This window comes from Brienomyrus brachyistius, chromosome 2 (genome assembly GCF_023856365.1).
Source record: "Brienomyrus brachyistius isolate T26 chromosome 2, BBRACH_0.4, whole genome shotgun sequence".
Classification (NCBI taxonomy): domain Eukaryota; kingdom Metazoa; phylum Chordata; class Actinopteri; order Osteoglossiformes; family Mormyridae; genus Brienomyrus; species Brienomyrus brachyistius.
Window position 1 is genome coordinate 38,180,973 of NC_064534.1, and position 16,562 is coordinate 38,197,534.

General features: G+C 43.5%; 9 non-coding genes and 1 pseudogene across 9 annotated transcripts; all 10 read left to right on the forward strand.

The window, feature by feature from the left end:
• Nucleotides 1–119, forward strand: LOC125734035 (5S ribosomal RNA). Its single transcript, XR_007393363.1, has one exon. It is a non-coding gene; the product is annotated as a 5S ribosomal RNA (ribosomal RNA).
• Nucleotides 120–1,196: 1,077 nt separating this feature from the next.
• On the forward strand, nucleotides 1,197–1,315 carry LOC125733395 (5S ribosomal RNA). The gene has a single exon (XR_007392742.1). It is a non-coding gene; the product is annotated as a 5S ribosomal RNA (ribosomal RNA).
• A 1,077-nt stretch (nucleotides 1,316–2,392) lies between these two features.
• LOC125732946 (5S ribosomal RNA) lies at nucleotides 2,393–2,511 on the forward strand. The gene has a single exon (XR_007392308.1). It is a non-coding gene; the product is annotated as a 5S ribosomal RNA (ribosomal RNA).
• A 1,078-nt stretch (nucleotides 2,512–3,589) lies between these two features.
• On the forward strand, nucleotides 3,590–3,708 carry LOC125737158 (5S ribosomal RNA). The gene has a single exon (XR_007396424.1). It is a non-coding gene; the product is annotated as a 5S ribosomal RNA (ribosomal RNA).
• A 1,076-nt stretch (nucleotides 3,709–4,784) lies between these two features.
• Nucleotides 4,785–4,903, forward strand: LOC125732387 (5S ribosomal RNA). Its single transcript, XR_007391768.1, has one exon. It is a non-coding gene; the product is annotated as a 5S ribosomal RNA (ribosomal RNA).
• A 1,077-nt stretch (nucleotides 4,904–5,980) lies between these two features.
• On the forward strand, nucleotides 5,981–6,099 carry LOC125731212 (5S ribosomal RNA). Its single transcript, XR_007391493.1, has one exon. It is a non-coding gene; the product is annotated as a 5S ribosomal RNA (ribosomal RNA).
• Nucleotides 6,100–9,520: 3,421 nt separating this feature from the next.
• LOC125732388 (5S ribosomal RNA) lies at nucleotides 9,521–9,639 on the forward strand. The gene has a single exon (XR_007391769.1). It is a non-coding gene; the product is annotated as a 5S ribosomal RNA (ribosomal RNA).
• A 1,078-nt stretch (nucleotides 9,640–10,717) lies between these two features.
• Nucleotides 10,718–10,836, forward strand: LOC125730352 (5S ribosomal RNA). The gene has a single exon (XR_007390701.1). It is a non-coding gene; the product is annotated as a 5S ribosomal RNA (ribosomal RNA).
• A 3,425-nt stretch (nucleotides 10,837–14,261) lies between these two features.
• Nucleotides 14,262–14,380, forward strand: LOC125733426 (5S ribosomal RNA). Its single transcript, XR_007392772.1, has one exon. It is a non-coding gene; the product is annotated as a 5S ribosomal RNA (ribosomal RNA).
• Nucleotides 14,381–15,457: 1,077 nt separating this feature from the next.
• Nucleotides 15,458–15,572, forward strand: LOC125731996 (5S ribosomal RNA; annotated as a pseudogene).
• Nucleotides 15,573–16,562: the final 990 nt, after the last annotated feature.

Consider the following 16,562-nt stretch of genomic DNA (forward strand, 5'->3'; position numbering starts at 1 on the left):
GCTTACGGCCATACCACCCTGAACACGCCTGATCTCATCTGATCTTGGAAGCTAAGCAGGGTAGGGTCTGGTTAGTACTTGGATGGGAGACCACCTGGGAATACCAGGTGCTGTAAGCTTTTCTCACTTTTACTTTATACAGGGGGCGCTCCACTTCACGATTAATTTAAATCTATCACTCCCCTTCCATTTTACTATTTTATATATATATATTTTTTTTTTCTCTCATTCATAAAGGCAGCTTTTAGAAACCGTTTTACTCTAAATACTTCCTGGTAATTCTAGGTGCTGTAAGCTGTTCGTGCCTTTATTCCACCAGGGCGCGATCTTCTCACAAACTTGAAGACTGTCACTCCCCATTCACGTTTTACAACTTATTGTTAATGATAAAGAGACAGCTTTTTACACACAGTTTTAAACAAAGTACTGATATTATTCCTCTTCAACTGACCGCTTTGTTTTCTATGCAAAAACCACTTCGCCACAGAAGACTCGATATTATTGGCATAGCAAGCTCTGCTCTTCTCCTTTCAAAACTTGCTAAAAGCTGTATTTAAAAGAACAGATTGGCCGGGTAATTCACACCCTTCAATGCCAGCTTAATGTTTAGGTTAGTGGGAATCACAGAGGAATTAGGGATGGAAACTTCTTTGCTGGTGGTAGAAGCGGTCTGGTGAATTTTTAGAGAGAAGAGGCCGTCGATGTTTGAATGTAGAAAATTGTTCTGGCTGCAGCCTGCAGTATGGACTTGTTGGTGTGTGTAGCTCCCAGTGTTCTGACAGCGCGACGTTTTGGGGAAGCATGTGATTCAGCAGCTACCAGTGGGCTTCGTGCGGCGGAGATTTTGTGGCTGTTAGCGGAGTTGATAACAGAGGGTCGTTAAGAGAAGCCTGAATGCAGTAGGCAAAGGAGTAATGTTTGCCGGCGGGGGACGTGCGGCGATTAACCTGTGCGGTAGTGAAAAGGAGTTAAAAAGAAGGAAGTGTGCGGATGCGGAAAGAATGGAATAATTGTGGTAGGCTGCCGGCTGAGTAGTTTAGTGAATGTTTGGTGTGGGTCCGGCGCTGCCGATTGGATGGTGGGGCTGCAGTGTGAGTCAGATAAAAAAAAAAAAAACCAAGAGTAGGATCCAATGGGACTAACTGGCATGTATAGACGCGTTTAATGCAAAAGGGCTGTTTTTGGTAGCATCTCTCGCTTACGGCCATACCACCCTGAACACGCCCGATCTCGTCTGATCTCGGAAGCTAAGCAGGGTAGGGTCTGGTTAGTACTTGGATGGGAGACCTCCTGGGAATACCAGGTGCTATAAGCCTTTCTTACTTTTACTTTATACAAGGGGCGCTCCACTTCACGATTAATTTAAATCTATCACTCCCCTTCCATTTTACTATTTTATATATATATATTTTTTTTTCTCTCATTCATAAAGGCAGCTTTTAGAAACCGTTTTACTCTAAATACTTCCTGGTAATTCTAGGTGCTGTAAGCTGTTCGTGCCTTTATTCCACCAGGGCGCGATCTTCTCACCAACTTGAAGACTGTCACTCCCCATTCACGTTTTACAACTTATTGTTAATGATAAAGAGACAGCTTTTTACACACAGTTTTAAACAAAGTACTGATATTATTCCTCTTCAACTGACCGCTTTGTTTTCTATGCAAAAACCACTTCGCCACAGAAGACTCGATATTATTGGCATAGCAAGTTCTGCTCTTCTCCTTTCAAAACTTGCTAAAAGCTGTATTTAAAAGAACAGATTGGCCGGGGTAATTCACACCCTTCAATGCCAGCTTAATGTTTAGGTTAGTGGGAATCACAGAGGAATTAGGGATGGAAACTTCTTTGCTGGTGGTAGAAGCGGTCTGGTGAATTTTTAGAGAGAAGAGGCCGTCGATGTTTGAATGTAGAAAATTGTTCTGGCTGCAGCCTGCAGTATGGACTTGTTGGTGTGTGTAGCTCCCAGTGTTCTGACAGCGCGACGTTTTGGGGAAGCATGTGATTCAGCAGCTACCAGTGGGCTTCGTGCGGCGGAGATTTTGTGGCTGTTAGCGGAGTTGATAACAGAGGGTCGTTAAGAGAAGCCTACATGCAGTAGGCAAAGGAGTAATGTTTGCCGGCGGGGGACGTGCGGCGATTAACCTGTGCGGTAGTGAAAAGGAGTTAAAAAGAAGGAAGTGTGCGGATGCGGGAAGAATGGAATAATTGTGGTAGGCTGCCGGCTGAGTAGTTTGGTGAATGTTTGGTGTGGGTCCGGCGCTGCCGATTGGATGGTGGGGCTGCAGTGTGAGTCAGATAAAAAAAAAAAAAACCAGGAGTAGGATCCAATGGGACTAACTGGCATGTATAGATGCGTGTAATGCAAAAGGGCTGTTTTTGGTAGCATCTCTCGCTTACGGCCATACCACCCTGAACACGCCCGATCTCATCTGATCTCGGAAGCTAAGCAGGGTAGGGTCTGGTTAGTACTTGGATGGGAGACCACCTGGGAATAGCAGGTGCTGTAAGCTTTTCTCACTTTTACTTTATACAGGGGGCGCTCCACTTCACGATTAATTTAAATCTATCACTCCCCTTCCATTTTACTATTTTATATATATATATTTTTTTTTTCTCTCATTCATAAAGGCAGCTTTTAGAAACCGTTTTACTCTAAATACTTCCTGGTAATTCTAGGTGCTGTAAGCTGTTCGTGCCTTTATTCCACCAGGGCGCGATCTTCTCACCAACTTGAAGACTGTCACTCCCCATTCACGTTTTACAACTTATTGTTAATGATAAAGAGACAGCTTTTTACACACAGTTTTAAACAAAGTACTGATATTATTCCTCTTCAACTCACCGCTTTGTTTTCTATGCAAAAACCACTTCACCACAGAATATTCGATATTATTGGCATATTATCTGCTCTTCTCCTCCTTTCAAAACTTGCTAAAAGCTGTATTTAAAAGAGCAGGTTGGCCGGGGTAATTCACACCCTTCAATGCCAGATTAATGTTTATGTTAGTGGGAATCACAGAGGAATTAGGGATGGAAACTTCTTTGCTGGTGGTAGAAGCGGTCTGGTGAATTTTTAGAGAGAAGAGGCCGTCGATGTTTGAATGTAGAAAATTGTTCTGGCTGCAGCCTGCAGTATGGACTTGTTGGTGCGTGTAGCTCCCAGTGTTCTGACAGCGCGACGTTTTGGGGAAGCATGTGATTCAGCAGCTACCAGAGGGCTTCGTGCGGCGGAGATTTTGTGGCTGTTAGCGGAGTTGATAGCAGAGGGTCGTTAAGAGAAGCCTGCATGCGGTAGGCAAAGGAGTAATGTTTGCCGGCGGGGGACGTGCGGCGATTAACCTGTGCGGTAGTGAAAATGACTTAAAGAGAAGGAAGTGTGCGGATGCGGAAAGAATGGAATAATTGTGGTAGGGTGCCGGCTGAGTAGTTTGGTGAATGTTTGGTGTGGGTCCGGCGCTGCCGATTGGATGGTGGTGCTGCAGTGTGAGTCAGATTAAAAAAAAAAAAAACAGGTGTAGGATCCAATGGGACTAACTGGCATGTATAGACGCGTGTAATGCAAAATAGCTGTTTTTGGTAGTGTCTCTCGCTTACGGCCGTACCACCCTGAACACACCCGATCTCGTCCGATCTCGGAAGCTAAGCAGCGTAAGGTCTGGTTAGTACTTGGAAGGGAGACCACCTGGGAATACCAGGTGCTGTAAGCTTTTCTCACTTTTACTTTATACAGAGGGCGCTCCACTTCACGATTAATTTAAATCTATCACTCCCCTTCCATTTTACTATTTTATACATATATTTTTTTTCTCTCATTCATAAAGGCAGCTTTTAGAAACCGTTTTACTCTAAATACTGCCTGGTAATTCTAGCTGCTGTAAGCTGTTCGTACCTTTATTCCACCAGGGCGTGATCTTCTCACAAACTTGAAGACTGTCACTCCCCATTCACGTTTTACAACTTATTGTTAATGATAAAGAGACAGCTTTTTACACGCAGTTTTAAACAAAGTACTGATATAATTCCTCTTCAACTCCCCGCTTTGTTTTCTATGCAAAAACCACTTCGCCACAGAAGACTCGATATTATTGGCATAGCAAGTTCTGCTCTTCTCCTTTCAAAACTTGCTAAAAGCTGTATTTAAAAGAACAGATTGGCCGGGGTAATTCACACCCTTCAATGCCAGCTTAATGTTTAGGATAGTGGGAATCACAGAGGAATTAGGGATGGAAACTTCTTTGCTGGTGGTAGAAGCGGTCTGGTGAATTTTTAGAGAGAAGAGGCCGTCGATGTTTGAATGTAGAAAATTGTTCTGGCTGCAGCCTGCAGTATGGACTTGTTGGTGTGTGTAGCTCCCAGTGTTCTGACAGCGCGACGTTTTGGGGAAGCATGTGATTCAGCAGCTACCAGTGGGCTTCGTGCGGTGGAGATTTTGTGGCTGTTAGCGGAGTTGATAACAGAGGGTCGTTAAGAGAAGCCTGCATGCAGTAGGCAAAGGAGTAATGTTTGCCGGCGGGGGACGTGCGGCGATTAACCTGTGCGGTAGTGAAAAGGAGTTAAAAAGAAGGAAGTGTGCGGATGCGGAAAGAATGGAATAATTGTGGTAGGCTGCCGGCTGAGTAGTTTGGTGAATGTTTGGTGTGGGTCCGGCGCTGCCGATTGGATGGTGGGGCTGCAGTGTGAGTCAGATAAAAAAAAAAAAAAAACCAGGAGTAGGATCCAATGGGACTAACTGGCATGTATAGACGCGTGTAATGCAAAAGGGCTGTTTTTGGTAGCATCTTTCGCTTACGGCCATACCACCCTGAACACGCCCGATCTCGTCTGATCTCGGAAGCCAAGCAGGGTAGGGTCTGGTTAGTACTTGGATGGGAGACCTCCTGGGAATACCAGGTGCTGTAAGCCTTTCTCACTTTTACTTTATACAGGGGGCGCTCCACTTCACGATTAATTTAAATCTATCACTCCCCTTCCATTTTACTATTTTATATATATATATTTTTTTTCTCTCATTCATAAAGGCAGCTTTTAGAAACCGTTTTACTCTAAATACTTCCTGGTAATTCTAGGTGCTGTAAGCTGTTCGTGCCTTTATTCCACCAGGGCGCGATCTTCTCACAAACTTGAAGACTGTCACTCCCCATTCACGTTTTACAACTTATTGTTAATGATAAAGAGACAGCTTTTTACACACAGTTTTAAACAAAGTACTGATATTATTCCTCTTCAACTGACCGCTTTGTTTTCTATGCAAAAACCACTTCGCCACAGAAGACTCGATATTATTGGCATAGCAAGTTCTGCTCTTCTCCTTTCAAAACTTGCTAAAAGCTGTATTTAAAAGAACAGATTGGCCGGGGTAATTCACACCCTTCAATGCCAGCTTAATGTTTAGGTTAGTGGGAATCACAGAGGAATTAGGGATGGAAACTTCTTTGCTGGTGGTAGAAGCGGTCTGGTGAATTTTTAGAGAGAAGAGGCCGTCGATGTTTGAATGTAGAAAATTGTTCTGGCTGCAGCCTGCAGTATGGACTTGTTGGTGTGTGTAGCTCCCAATGTTCTGACAGCGCGACGTTTTGGGGAAGCATGTGATTCAGCAGCTACCAGTGGGCTTCGTGCGGCGGAGATTTTGTGGCTGTTAGCGGAGTTGATAACAGAGGGTCGTTAAGAGAAGCCTGCATGCAGTAGGCAAAGGAGTAATGTTTGCCGGCGGGGGACGTGCGGCGATTAACCTGTGCGGTAGTGAAAAGGAGTTAAAAAGAAGGAAGTGTGCGGATGCAGAAAGAATGGAATAATTGTGGTAGGCTGCCGGCTGAGTAGTTTGGTGAATGTTTGGTGTGGGTCCGGCGCTGCCGATTGGATGGTGGGGCTGCAGTGTGAGTCAGATAAAAAAAAAAAAAGAACATTAGTAGGATCCAATGGGACCAACTGGCATGTATAGAGGCGTGTAATGCAAAAGGGCTGTTTTTGGTAGCATCTCTCGCTTACGGCCATACCACCCTGAACACGCCTGATTTCGTCTGATCTCGGAAGCCAAGCAGGGTAGGTTTTGGTTAGTAGTTGGATGGGAGACCTCCTGGGAATACCAGGTGCTGTAAGCTTTTCTCACTTTTACTTTATACAGGGGGCGCTCCACTTCACGATTAATTTAAATCTATCACTCCCCTTCCATTTTACTATTTTATATATATATATATATTTTTTCTCATTCATAAAGGCAGCTTTTAGAAACCGTTTTACTCTAAATACTTCCTGGTAATTCTAGGTGCTGTAAGCTGTTCGTGCCTTTATTCCACCAGGGCGCGATCTTCTCACAAACTTGAAGACTGTCACTCCCCATTCACGTTTTACAACTTATTGTTAATGATAAAGAGACAGCTTTTTACACACAGTTTTAACACTACGATCCCTGAAATCAACGAAATTTTTCGGACGCACCTCGGGTGGAGCCCCCCCCTCACTCCCCACACAAGCTGCCCGCCCCCTCATCAGCGCCAATCAACACCTATTGTTTTGCAAATGAAAGCGGAGTTTCACGGTTTCAGCTTCGGGTCTGCACAGAAACGTTTTCTAACAGTGTGGTCTGAGGAATCGTAAAATACATGCGTTAATATATCATAATTTGAAACACCATTTCTCTTGATTCGGTAATTTCAGTTTCAAGAAAGTATTTGATGGAATAAATACATGCATTTGCTTACTGCCTGTAGCAATCGGTAATCTGATTTTCAGTTTTAAAGTTCGATCAGGGCTAAATGACAAATTAATTAATGTATGTCATCCAAATTACCCTTGCATGATATTTGCATTATAAATGTACCGACAGACAAAGCATTTTTATAGGTAATGAAGAAAAACCTGCAACTTGCAATGTGCAAAGACCGTAATCCCCGTAAGAAGTGCATGCACACAAAAGACTGCTGATTACTATGTCCATTTGTTATGAGAGAGCACAATGCGCTTTGAATGTAAACACTGACGTTGCTACTTGCGAAAAAGATCGCGCAGTTATGAGCGCACAAAAGACTGTAAATTACTGCGGACGTGTGTGCATTTGTGCGTAGGATTATGAGATGCCACGGTGAACTTCACACGGAAACAATTCACATGTTACATGGGAAACATTGCGCAGTTATCAGCGCACAAAAGACTGTAAATTACTCCCGACGTGTGTGCATTTGTGTGTGGGATTATGAGATGCCATGGTGAACTTCACACGGAAACAATTCACATGTTACATGGGAAACATTGCGCAGTTATCAGCGCACAAAAGACTGTAAATTACTCCCGACGTGTGTGCATTTGTGTGTGGGATTATGAAATGCCACAGTGAACACAAACACTTCGTGATGTACGTATGAAACAGGATGGGCAATTATGAGCACACAAAAGTGCTAATTATTCATAAACAGATTGTGGTCCAGATATATAATTACGGCATAATAAAAAAAAGACTTTCGCGTGCGTGTGTGTTTCCGTATCACATTCAATCGGTTATTTTTGATATAATAAATACATACAGTTGATGTCTGCGACAATCTGTGTAACCTTATTCAGTTGTAAAAGTTAGAGCTAAAAGATAAATTGATTTACATATATCGGTAAAAGAACCATGGCATAACATTAGCGCGATATATGCATTATAAATGAATCACTAAGTAAGAACTCAGGACACTGCAGCTGCGCTTTGCATGAAGGCTAAAGATGGCTCTGTTTGGGAAAAAGAAACTTCGGCGTCGATTTATGCAAGAAAAAGAGATTGAAAAAGAAATGAAGACACAGCTTAGACAAGCTTCTGTTCCTCAGCTTTCCACTGGAAAGAGGACTCAGTGTCAGGTGCTCCGTCACTGTAATAGGCAGGGGCGCCGCTAAGGGGGGGAAAGTTGGGACAATTCTAAGGGCCCACGCCCTTTAGGGGCCCCCAGAGATCTGAATGGGTGTGGTAGGGGGGCCCAACCTCATATTTTGTCATAGGGCCCAAAATTGCTAGCGGCGCCCCTGGTAATAGGAACCACAGTACAGAGAGATGTGTGCAGTGTGACAGGTACACCTGTCGCAAGTGTAGGAAGGAGTGTCATTGGGTGTGTGATGACTGTTAGTGGATAGAAAAGGTTTTGTATCTTTAGTGTATGTGCTTATTTTGTATAATAAATGTGTATCTTCCACTTGAATGACACGGACTCTCTCTCTCTATCATACACACACATGCTCTTTATCTTTATACCATCTGATACTTGAAATTTACACATTCTTTGTCAATATTCCTGCAGCTTGTACTCATGAATCAATGATGCAACTTTTCCCCATGTGGCACATGAAGTGTTTACATCAGAAATGCACATGCGTGCACATGTATGACATGTTATTTCATCATACATTTACACATATAGTTGTAGACACAGAACATACATCAAAATATATGTATTTGCTATATCAAAATATATTTGTGTAATTGACACCACGGTTACCGTAGTAGATTTGGGGGTTCCACTGTATTTCAAATTATTATGTATCAAAGCATGTGAATCCTTACAATACATCACTAGATAAACTCTTTAGTGCAGACCTGAGTTGAAGAAGTGACTTCAGGCTGGGGGATGACTTCAGCTGAGTGACTGTGATTCATTTGCAAAACAAAAGGTGTTAATGGTGCTGGAGAGGGGGCGGGCAGCTTGTGAGGGGAGTAAGAGGGGGGGCTCCTTGTGAGGAGAGCCTCATTTTTCCAGGAATTCTAGTGTTAAACAAAGTACTGATATTATTCCTCTTCAACTGACCGCTTTGTTTTCTATGCAAAAACCACTTCGCCACAGAAGACTCGATATTATTGGCATAGCAAGTTCTGCTCTTCTCCTTTCAAAACTTGCTAAAAGCTGTATTTAAAAGAACAGATTGGCCGGGGTAATTCACACCCTTCAATGCCAGCTTAATGTTTAGGATAGTGGGAATCACAGAGGAATTAAGGATGGAAACTTCTTTGCTGGTGGTATAAGCGGTCTGGTGAATTTTTAGAGAGAAGAGGCCGTCGATGTTTGAATGTAGAAAATTGTTCTGGCTGCAGCCTGCAGTATGGACTTGTTGGTGTGTGTAGCTCCCAGTGTTCTGACAGCGCGACGTTTTGGGGAAGCATGTGATTCAGCAGCTACCAGTGGGCTTCGTGCGGTGGAGATTTTGTGGCTGTTAGCGGAGTTGATAACAGAGGGTCGTTAAGAGAAGCCTGCATGCAGTAGGCAAAGGAGTAATGTTTGCCGGCGGGGGACGTGCGGCGATTAACCTGTGCGGTAGTGAAAAGGAGTTAAAAAGAAGGAAGTGTGCGGATGCGGAAAGAATGGAATAATTGTGGTAGGCTGCCGGCTGAGTAGTTTGGTGAATGTTTGGTGTGGGTCCGGCGCTGCCGATTGGATGGTGGGGCTGCAGTGTGAGTCAGATAAAAAAAAAAAAAAAACCAGGAGTAGGATCCAATGGGACTAACTGGCATGTATAGACGCGTGTAATGCAAAAGGGCTGTTTTTGGTAGCATCTTTCGCTTACGGCCATACCACCCTGAACACGCCCGATCTCGTCTGATCTCGGAAGCCAAGCAGGGTAGGGTCTGGTTAGTACTTGGATGGGAGACCTCCTGGGAATACCAGGTGCTGTAAGCCTTTCTCACTTTTACTTTATACAGGGGGCGCTCCACTTCACGATTAATTTAAATCTATCACTCCCCTTCCATTTTACTATTTTATATATATATATTTTTTTTTCTCTCATTCATAAAGGCAGCTTTTAGAAACCGTTTTACTCTAAATACTTCCTGGTAATTCTAGGTGCTGTAAGCTGTTCGTGCCTTTATTCCACCAGGGCGCGATCTTCTCACAAACTTGAAGACTGTCACTCCCCATTCACGTTTTACAACTTATTGTTAATGATAAAGAGACAGCTTTTTACACACAGTTTTAAACAAAGTACTGATATTATTCCTCTTCAACTGACCGCTTTGTTTTCTATGCAAAAACCACTTCGCCACAGAAGACTCGATATTATTGGCATAGCAAGTTCTGCTCTTCTCCTTTCAAAACTTGCTAAAAGCTGTATTTAAAAGAACAGATTGGCCGGGGTAATTCACAGCCTTCAATGCCAGCTTAATGTTTAGGTTAGTGGGAATCACAGAGGAATTAGGGATGGAAACTTCTTTGCTGGTGGTAGAAGCGGTCTGGTGAATTTTTAGAGAGAAGAGGCCGTCGATGTTTGAATGTAGAAAATTGTTCTGGCTGCAGCCTGCAGTATGGACTTGTTGGTGTGTGTAGCTCCCAGTGTTCTGACAGCGCGACGTTTTGGGGAAGCATGTGATTCAGCAGCTACCAGTGGGCTTCGTGCGGCGGAGATTTTGTGGCTGTTAGCGGAGTTGATAACAGAGGGTCGTTAAGAGAAGCCTGCATGCAGTAGGCAAAGGAGTAATGTTTGCCGGCGGGGGACGTGCGGCGATTAACCTGTGCGGTAGTGAAAAGGAGTTAAAAAGAAGGAAGTGTGCGGATGCGGAAAGAATGGAATAATTGTGGTAGGCTGCCGGCTGAGTAGTTTGGTGAATGTTTGGTGTGGGTCCGGCGCTGCCGATTGGATGGTGGGGCTGCAGTGTGAGTCAGATAAAAAAAAAAAAAGAACATTAGTAGGATCCAATGGGACCAACTGGCATGTATAGAGGCGTGTAATGCAAAAGGGCTGTTTTTGGTAGCATCTCTCGCTTACGGCCATACCACCCTGAACACGCCTGATCTCGTCTGATCTCGGAAGCCAAGCAGGGTAGGTTTTGGTTAGTAGTTGGATGGGAGACCTCCTGGGAATACCAGGTGCTGTAAGCTTTTCTCACTTTTACTTTATACAGGGGGCGCTCCACTTCACGATTAATTTAAATCTATCACTCCCCTTCCATTTTACTATTTTATATATATATATATATTTTTTTTTTCTCATTCATAAAGGCAGCTTTTAGAAACCGTTTTACTCTAAATACTTCCTGGTAATTCTAGGTGCTGTAAGCTGTTCGTGCCTTTATTCCACCAGGGCGCGATCTTCTCACAAACTTGAAGACTGTCACTCCCCATTCACGTTTTACAACTTATTGTTAATGATAAAGAGACAGCTTTTTACACACAGTTTTAACACTACGATCCCTGAAATCAACGAAATTTTTCGGACGCACCTCGGGTGGAGCCCCCCCCTCACTCCCCACACAAGCTGCCCGCCCCCTCATCAGCGCCAATCAACACCTATTGTTTTGCAAATGAAAGCGGAGTTTCACGGTTTCAGCTTCGGGTCTGCACAGAAACGTTTTCTAACAGTGTGGTCTGAGGAATCGTAAAATACATGCGTTAATATATCATAATTTGAAACACCATTTCTCTTGATTCGGTAATTTCAGTTTCAAGAAAGTATTTGATGGAATAAATACATGCATTTGCTTACTGCCTGTAGCAATCGGTAATCTGATTTTCAGTTTTAAAGTTCGATCAGGGCTAAATGACAAATTAATTAATGTATGTCATTAAAATTACCCTTGCATGATATTTGCATTATAAATGTACCGACAGACAAAGCATTTTTATAGGTAATGAAGAAAAACCTGCAACTTGCAATGTGCAAAGACCGTAATCCCCGTAAGAAGTGCATGCACACAAAAGACTGCTGATTACTATGTCCATTTGTTATGAGAGAGCACAATGCGCTTTGAATGTAAACACTGACGTTGCTACTTGCGAAAAAGATCGCGCAGTTATGAGCGCACAAAAGACTGTAAATTACTGCGGACGTGTGTGCATTTGTGCGTAGGATTATGAGATGCCACGGTGAACTTCACACGGAAACAATTCACATGTTACATGGGAAACATTGCGCAGTTATCAGCGCACAAAAGACTGTAAATTACTCCCGACGTGTGTGCATTTGTGTGTGGGATTATGAGATGCCATGGTGAACTTCACACGGAAACAATTCACATGTTACATGGGAAACATTGCGCAGTTATCAGCGCACAAAAGACTGTAAATTACTCCCGACGTGTGTGCATTTGTGTGTGGGATTATGAAATGCCACAGTGAACACAAACACTTCGTGATGTACGTATGAAACAGGATGGGCAATTATGAGCACACAAAAGTGCTAATTATTCATAAACAGATTGTGGTCCAGATATATAATTACGGCATAATAAAAAAAAGACTTTCGCGTGCGTGTGTGTTTCCGTATCACATTCAATCGGTTATTTTTGATATAATAAATACATACAGTTGATGTCTGCGACAATCTGTGTAACCTTATTCAGTTGTAAAAGTTAGAGCTAAAAGATAAATTGATTTACATATATCGGTAAAAGAACCATGGCATAACATTAGCGCGATATATGCATTATAAATGAATCACTAAGTAAGAACTCAGGACACTGCAGCTGCGCTTTGCATGAAGGCTAAAGATGGCTCTGTTTGGGAAAAAGAAACTTCGGCGTCGATTTATGCAAGAAAAAGAGATTGAAAAAGAAATGAAGACACAGCTTAGACAAGCTTCTGTTCCTCAGCTTTCCACTGGAAAGAGGACTCAGTGTCAGGTGCTCCGTCACTGTAATAGGCAGGGGCGCCGCTAAGGGGGGGAAAGTTGGGACAATTCTAAGGGCCCACGCCCTTTAGGGGCCCCCAGAGATCTGAATGGGTGTGGTAGGGGGGCCCAACCTCATATTTTGTCATAGGGCCCAAAATTGCTAGCGGCGCCCCTGGTAATAGGAACCACAGTACAGAGAGATGTGTGCAGTGTGACAGGTACACCTGTCGCAAGTGTAGGAAGGAGTGTCATTGGGTGTGTGATGACTGTTAGTGGATAGAAAAGGTTTTGTATCTTTAGTGTATGTGCTTATTTTGTATAATAAATGTGTATCTTCCACTTGAATGACACGGACTCTCTCTCTCTATCATACACACACATGCTCTTTATCTTTATACCATCTGATACTTGAAATTTACACATTCTTTGTCAATATTCCTGCAGCTTGTACTCATGAATCAATGATGCAACTTTTCCCCATGTGGCACATGAAGTGTTTACATCAGAAATGCACATGCGTGCACATGTATGACATGTTATTTCATCATACATTTACACATATAGTTGTAGACACAGAACATACATCAAAATATATGTATTTGCTATATCAAAATATATTTGTGTAATTGACACCACGGTTACCGTAGTAGATTTGGGGGTTCCACTGTATTTCAAATTATTATGTATCAAAGCATGTGAATCCTTACAATACATCACTAGATAAACTCTTTAGTGCAGACCTGAGTTGAAGAAGTGACTTCAGGCTGGGGGATGACTTCAGCTGAGTGACTGTGATTCATTTGCAAAACAAAAGGTGTTAATGGTGCTGGAGAGGGGGCGGGCAGCTTGTGAGGGGAGTAAGAGGGGGGGCTCCTTGTGAGGAGAGCCTCATTTTTCCAGGAATTCTAGTGTTAAACAAAGTACTGATATTATTCCTCTTCAACTGACCGCTTTGTTTTCTATGCAAAAACCACTTCGCCACAGAAGACTCGATATTATTGGCATAGCAAGTTCTGCTCTTCTCCTTTCAAAACTTGCTAAAAGCTGTATTTAAAAGAACAGATTGGCCGGGGTAATTTACACCCTTCAATGCCAGCTTAATGTTTAGGTTAGTGGGAATCACAGAGGAATTAGGGATGGAAACTTCTTTGCTGGTGGTAGAAGCGGTCTGGTGAATTTTTAGAGAGAAGAGGCCGTCGATGTTTGAATGTAGAAAATTGTTCTGGCTGCAGCCTGCAGTATGGACTTGTTGGTGTGTGTAGCTCCCAGTGTTCTGACAGCGCAACGTTTTGGGGAAGCATGTGATTCAGCAGCTACCAGTGGGCTTCGCGCGGCGGAGATTTTGTGGCTGTTAGCGGAGTTGATAACAGAGGGTCGTTAAGAGAAGCCTGCATGCAGTAGGCAAAGGAGTAATGTTTGCTGGCGGGGGACGTGCGGCGATTAACCTGTGCGGTAGTGAAAAGGAGTTAAAGAGAAGGAAGTGTGCGGATGCGGAAAGAATGGAATAATTGTGGTAGGCTGCCGGCTGAGTAGTTTGGTGAATGTTTGGTGTGGGTCCGGCGTTGCCGATTGGATGGTGGGGCTGCAGTGTGAGTCAGATAAAAAAAAAAAAAAAACCAGGAGTAGGATCCAATGGGACCAACTGGCATGTATAGAGGCGTGTAATGCAAAAGGGCTGTTTTTGGTAGCGTCTCTCGCTTACGGCCATACCACCCTGAACACACCTGATCTCGTCTGATCTCGGAAGCCAAGCAGGGTAGGGTCTGGTTAGTACTTGGATGGGAGACCACCTGGGAATACCAGGTGCTGTAAGCTTTTCTCACTTTTACTTTATACAGGGGGCGCTCCACTTCACGATTAATTTAAATCTATCACTCCCCTTCCATTTTACTATTTTATATATATATTTTTATTTTCTCTCTTTCATAAAGGCAGCTTTTACACACCGTTTTACTCTAAATACTGCCTGGTAATTCTAGGTGCTGTAAGCTGTTCGTGCCTTTATTCCACCAGGGCGCGATCTTCTCACAAACTTGAAGACTGTCACTCCCCATTCACGTTTTACAACTTATTGTTAATGATAAAGAGACAGCTTTTTACACACAGTTTTAAACAAAGTACTGATATTATTCCTCTTCAACTGACCGCTTTGTTTTCTATGCAAAAACCACTTCGCCACAGAAGACTCGATATTATTGGCATAGCAAGTTCTGCTCTTCTCCTTTCAAAACTTGCTAAAAGCTGTATTTAAAAGAACAGATTGGCCGGGGTAATTCACACCCTTCAATGCCAGCTTAATGTTTAGGTTAGTGGGAATCACAGAGGAATTAGGTATGGAAACTTCTTTGCTGGTGGTAGAAGCGGTCTGGTGAATTTTTAGAGAGAAGAGGCCGTCGATGTTTGAATGTAGAAAATTGTTCTGGCTGCAGCCTGCAGTATGGACTTGTTGGTGTGTGTAGCTCCCAGTGTTCTGACAGCATGACGTTTTGGGGAAGCATGTGATTCAGCAGCTACCAGTGGGCTTCGTGCGGCGGAGATTTTGTGGCTGTTAGCGGAGTTGATAACAGAGGGTCGTTAAGAGAAGCCTGCATGCAGTAGGCAAAGGAGTAATGTTTGCCGGCGGGGGACGTGCGGCGATTAACCTGTGCGGTAGTGAAAAGGAGTTAAAAAGAAGGAAGTGTGCGGATGCGGAAAGAATGGAATAATTGTGGTAGGCTGCCGGCTGAGTAGTTTGGTGAATGTTTGGTGTGGGTCCGGCGCTGCCGATTGGATGGTGGTGCTGCAGTGTGAGTCAGATAAAAAAAAAAAAAAACCAGGAGTAGGATCCAATGGGACTAACTGGCATGTATAGACGCGTGTAATGCAAAAGGGCTGTTTTTGGTAGCGTCTCTCGCTTATGGCCATACCACCCTGAACACGCCCGAGTCTGATCTCAGAAGCTAAGCAGGGTAGGGTATGGTTAGTACTTGGATGGGAGACCACCTGGGAATACCAGGTGCTGTAAGCTTTTCTCACTTTTACTTTATACAGGGGGCGCTCCACTTCACGATTAATTTAAATCTATCACTCCCCTTCCATTCTACTATTTTATATATATTTTTTTATTTTCTCTCTTTCATAAAGGCAGCTTTTACACACCGTTTTACTCTAAATACTGCCTGGTAATTCTAGGTGCTGTAAGCTCTTCGTGCCTTTATTCCACCAGGGCGCGATCTTCTCACAAACTTGAAGACTGTCACTCCCCATTCACGTTTTACAACTTATTGTTAATGATAAAGAGACAGCTTTTTACACACAGTTTTAAACAAAGTACTGATATTATTCCTCTTCAACTGACCGCTTTGTTTTCTATGCAAAAACCACTTCGCCACAGAAGACTCGATATTATTGGCATAGCAAGTTCTGCTCTTCTCCTTTCAAAACTTGCTAAAAGCTGTATTTAAAAGAACAGATTGGCCGGGGTAATTCACACCCTTCAATGCCAGCTTAATGTTTAGGTTAGTGGGAATCACAGAGGAATTAGGGATGGAAACTTCTTTGCTGGTGGTAGAAGCGGTCTGGTGAATTTTTAGAGAGAAGAGGCCGTCGATGTTTGAATGTAGAAAATTGTTCTGGCTGCAGCCTGCAGTATGGACTTGTTGGTGTGTGTAGCTCCCAGTGTTCTGACAGCGCGACGTTTTGGGGAAGCATGTGATTCAGCAGCTACCAGTGGGCTTCGTGCGGCGGAGATTTTGTGGCTGTTAGCGGAGTTGATAACAGAGGGTCGTTAAGAGAAGCCTGCATGCAGTAGGCAAAGGAGTAATGTTTGCCGGCGGGTGACGTGCGGCGATTAACCTGTGCGGTAGTGAAAAGGAGTTAAAAAGAAGGAAGTGTGCGGATGCGGAAAGAATGGAATAATTGTGGTAGGCTGCCGGCTGAGTAGTTTGGTGAATGTTTGGTGTGGGTCCGGCGCTGCCGATTGGATGGTGGGGCTGCAGTGTGAGTCAGATAAAAAAAA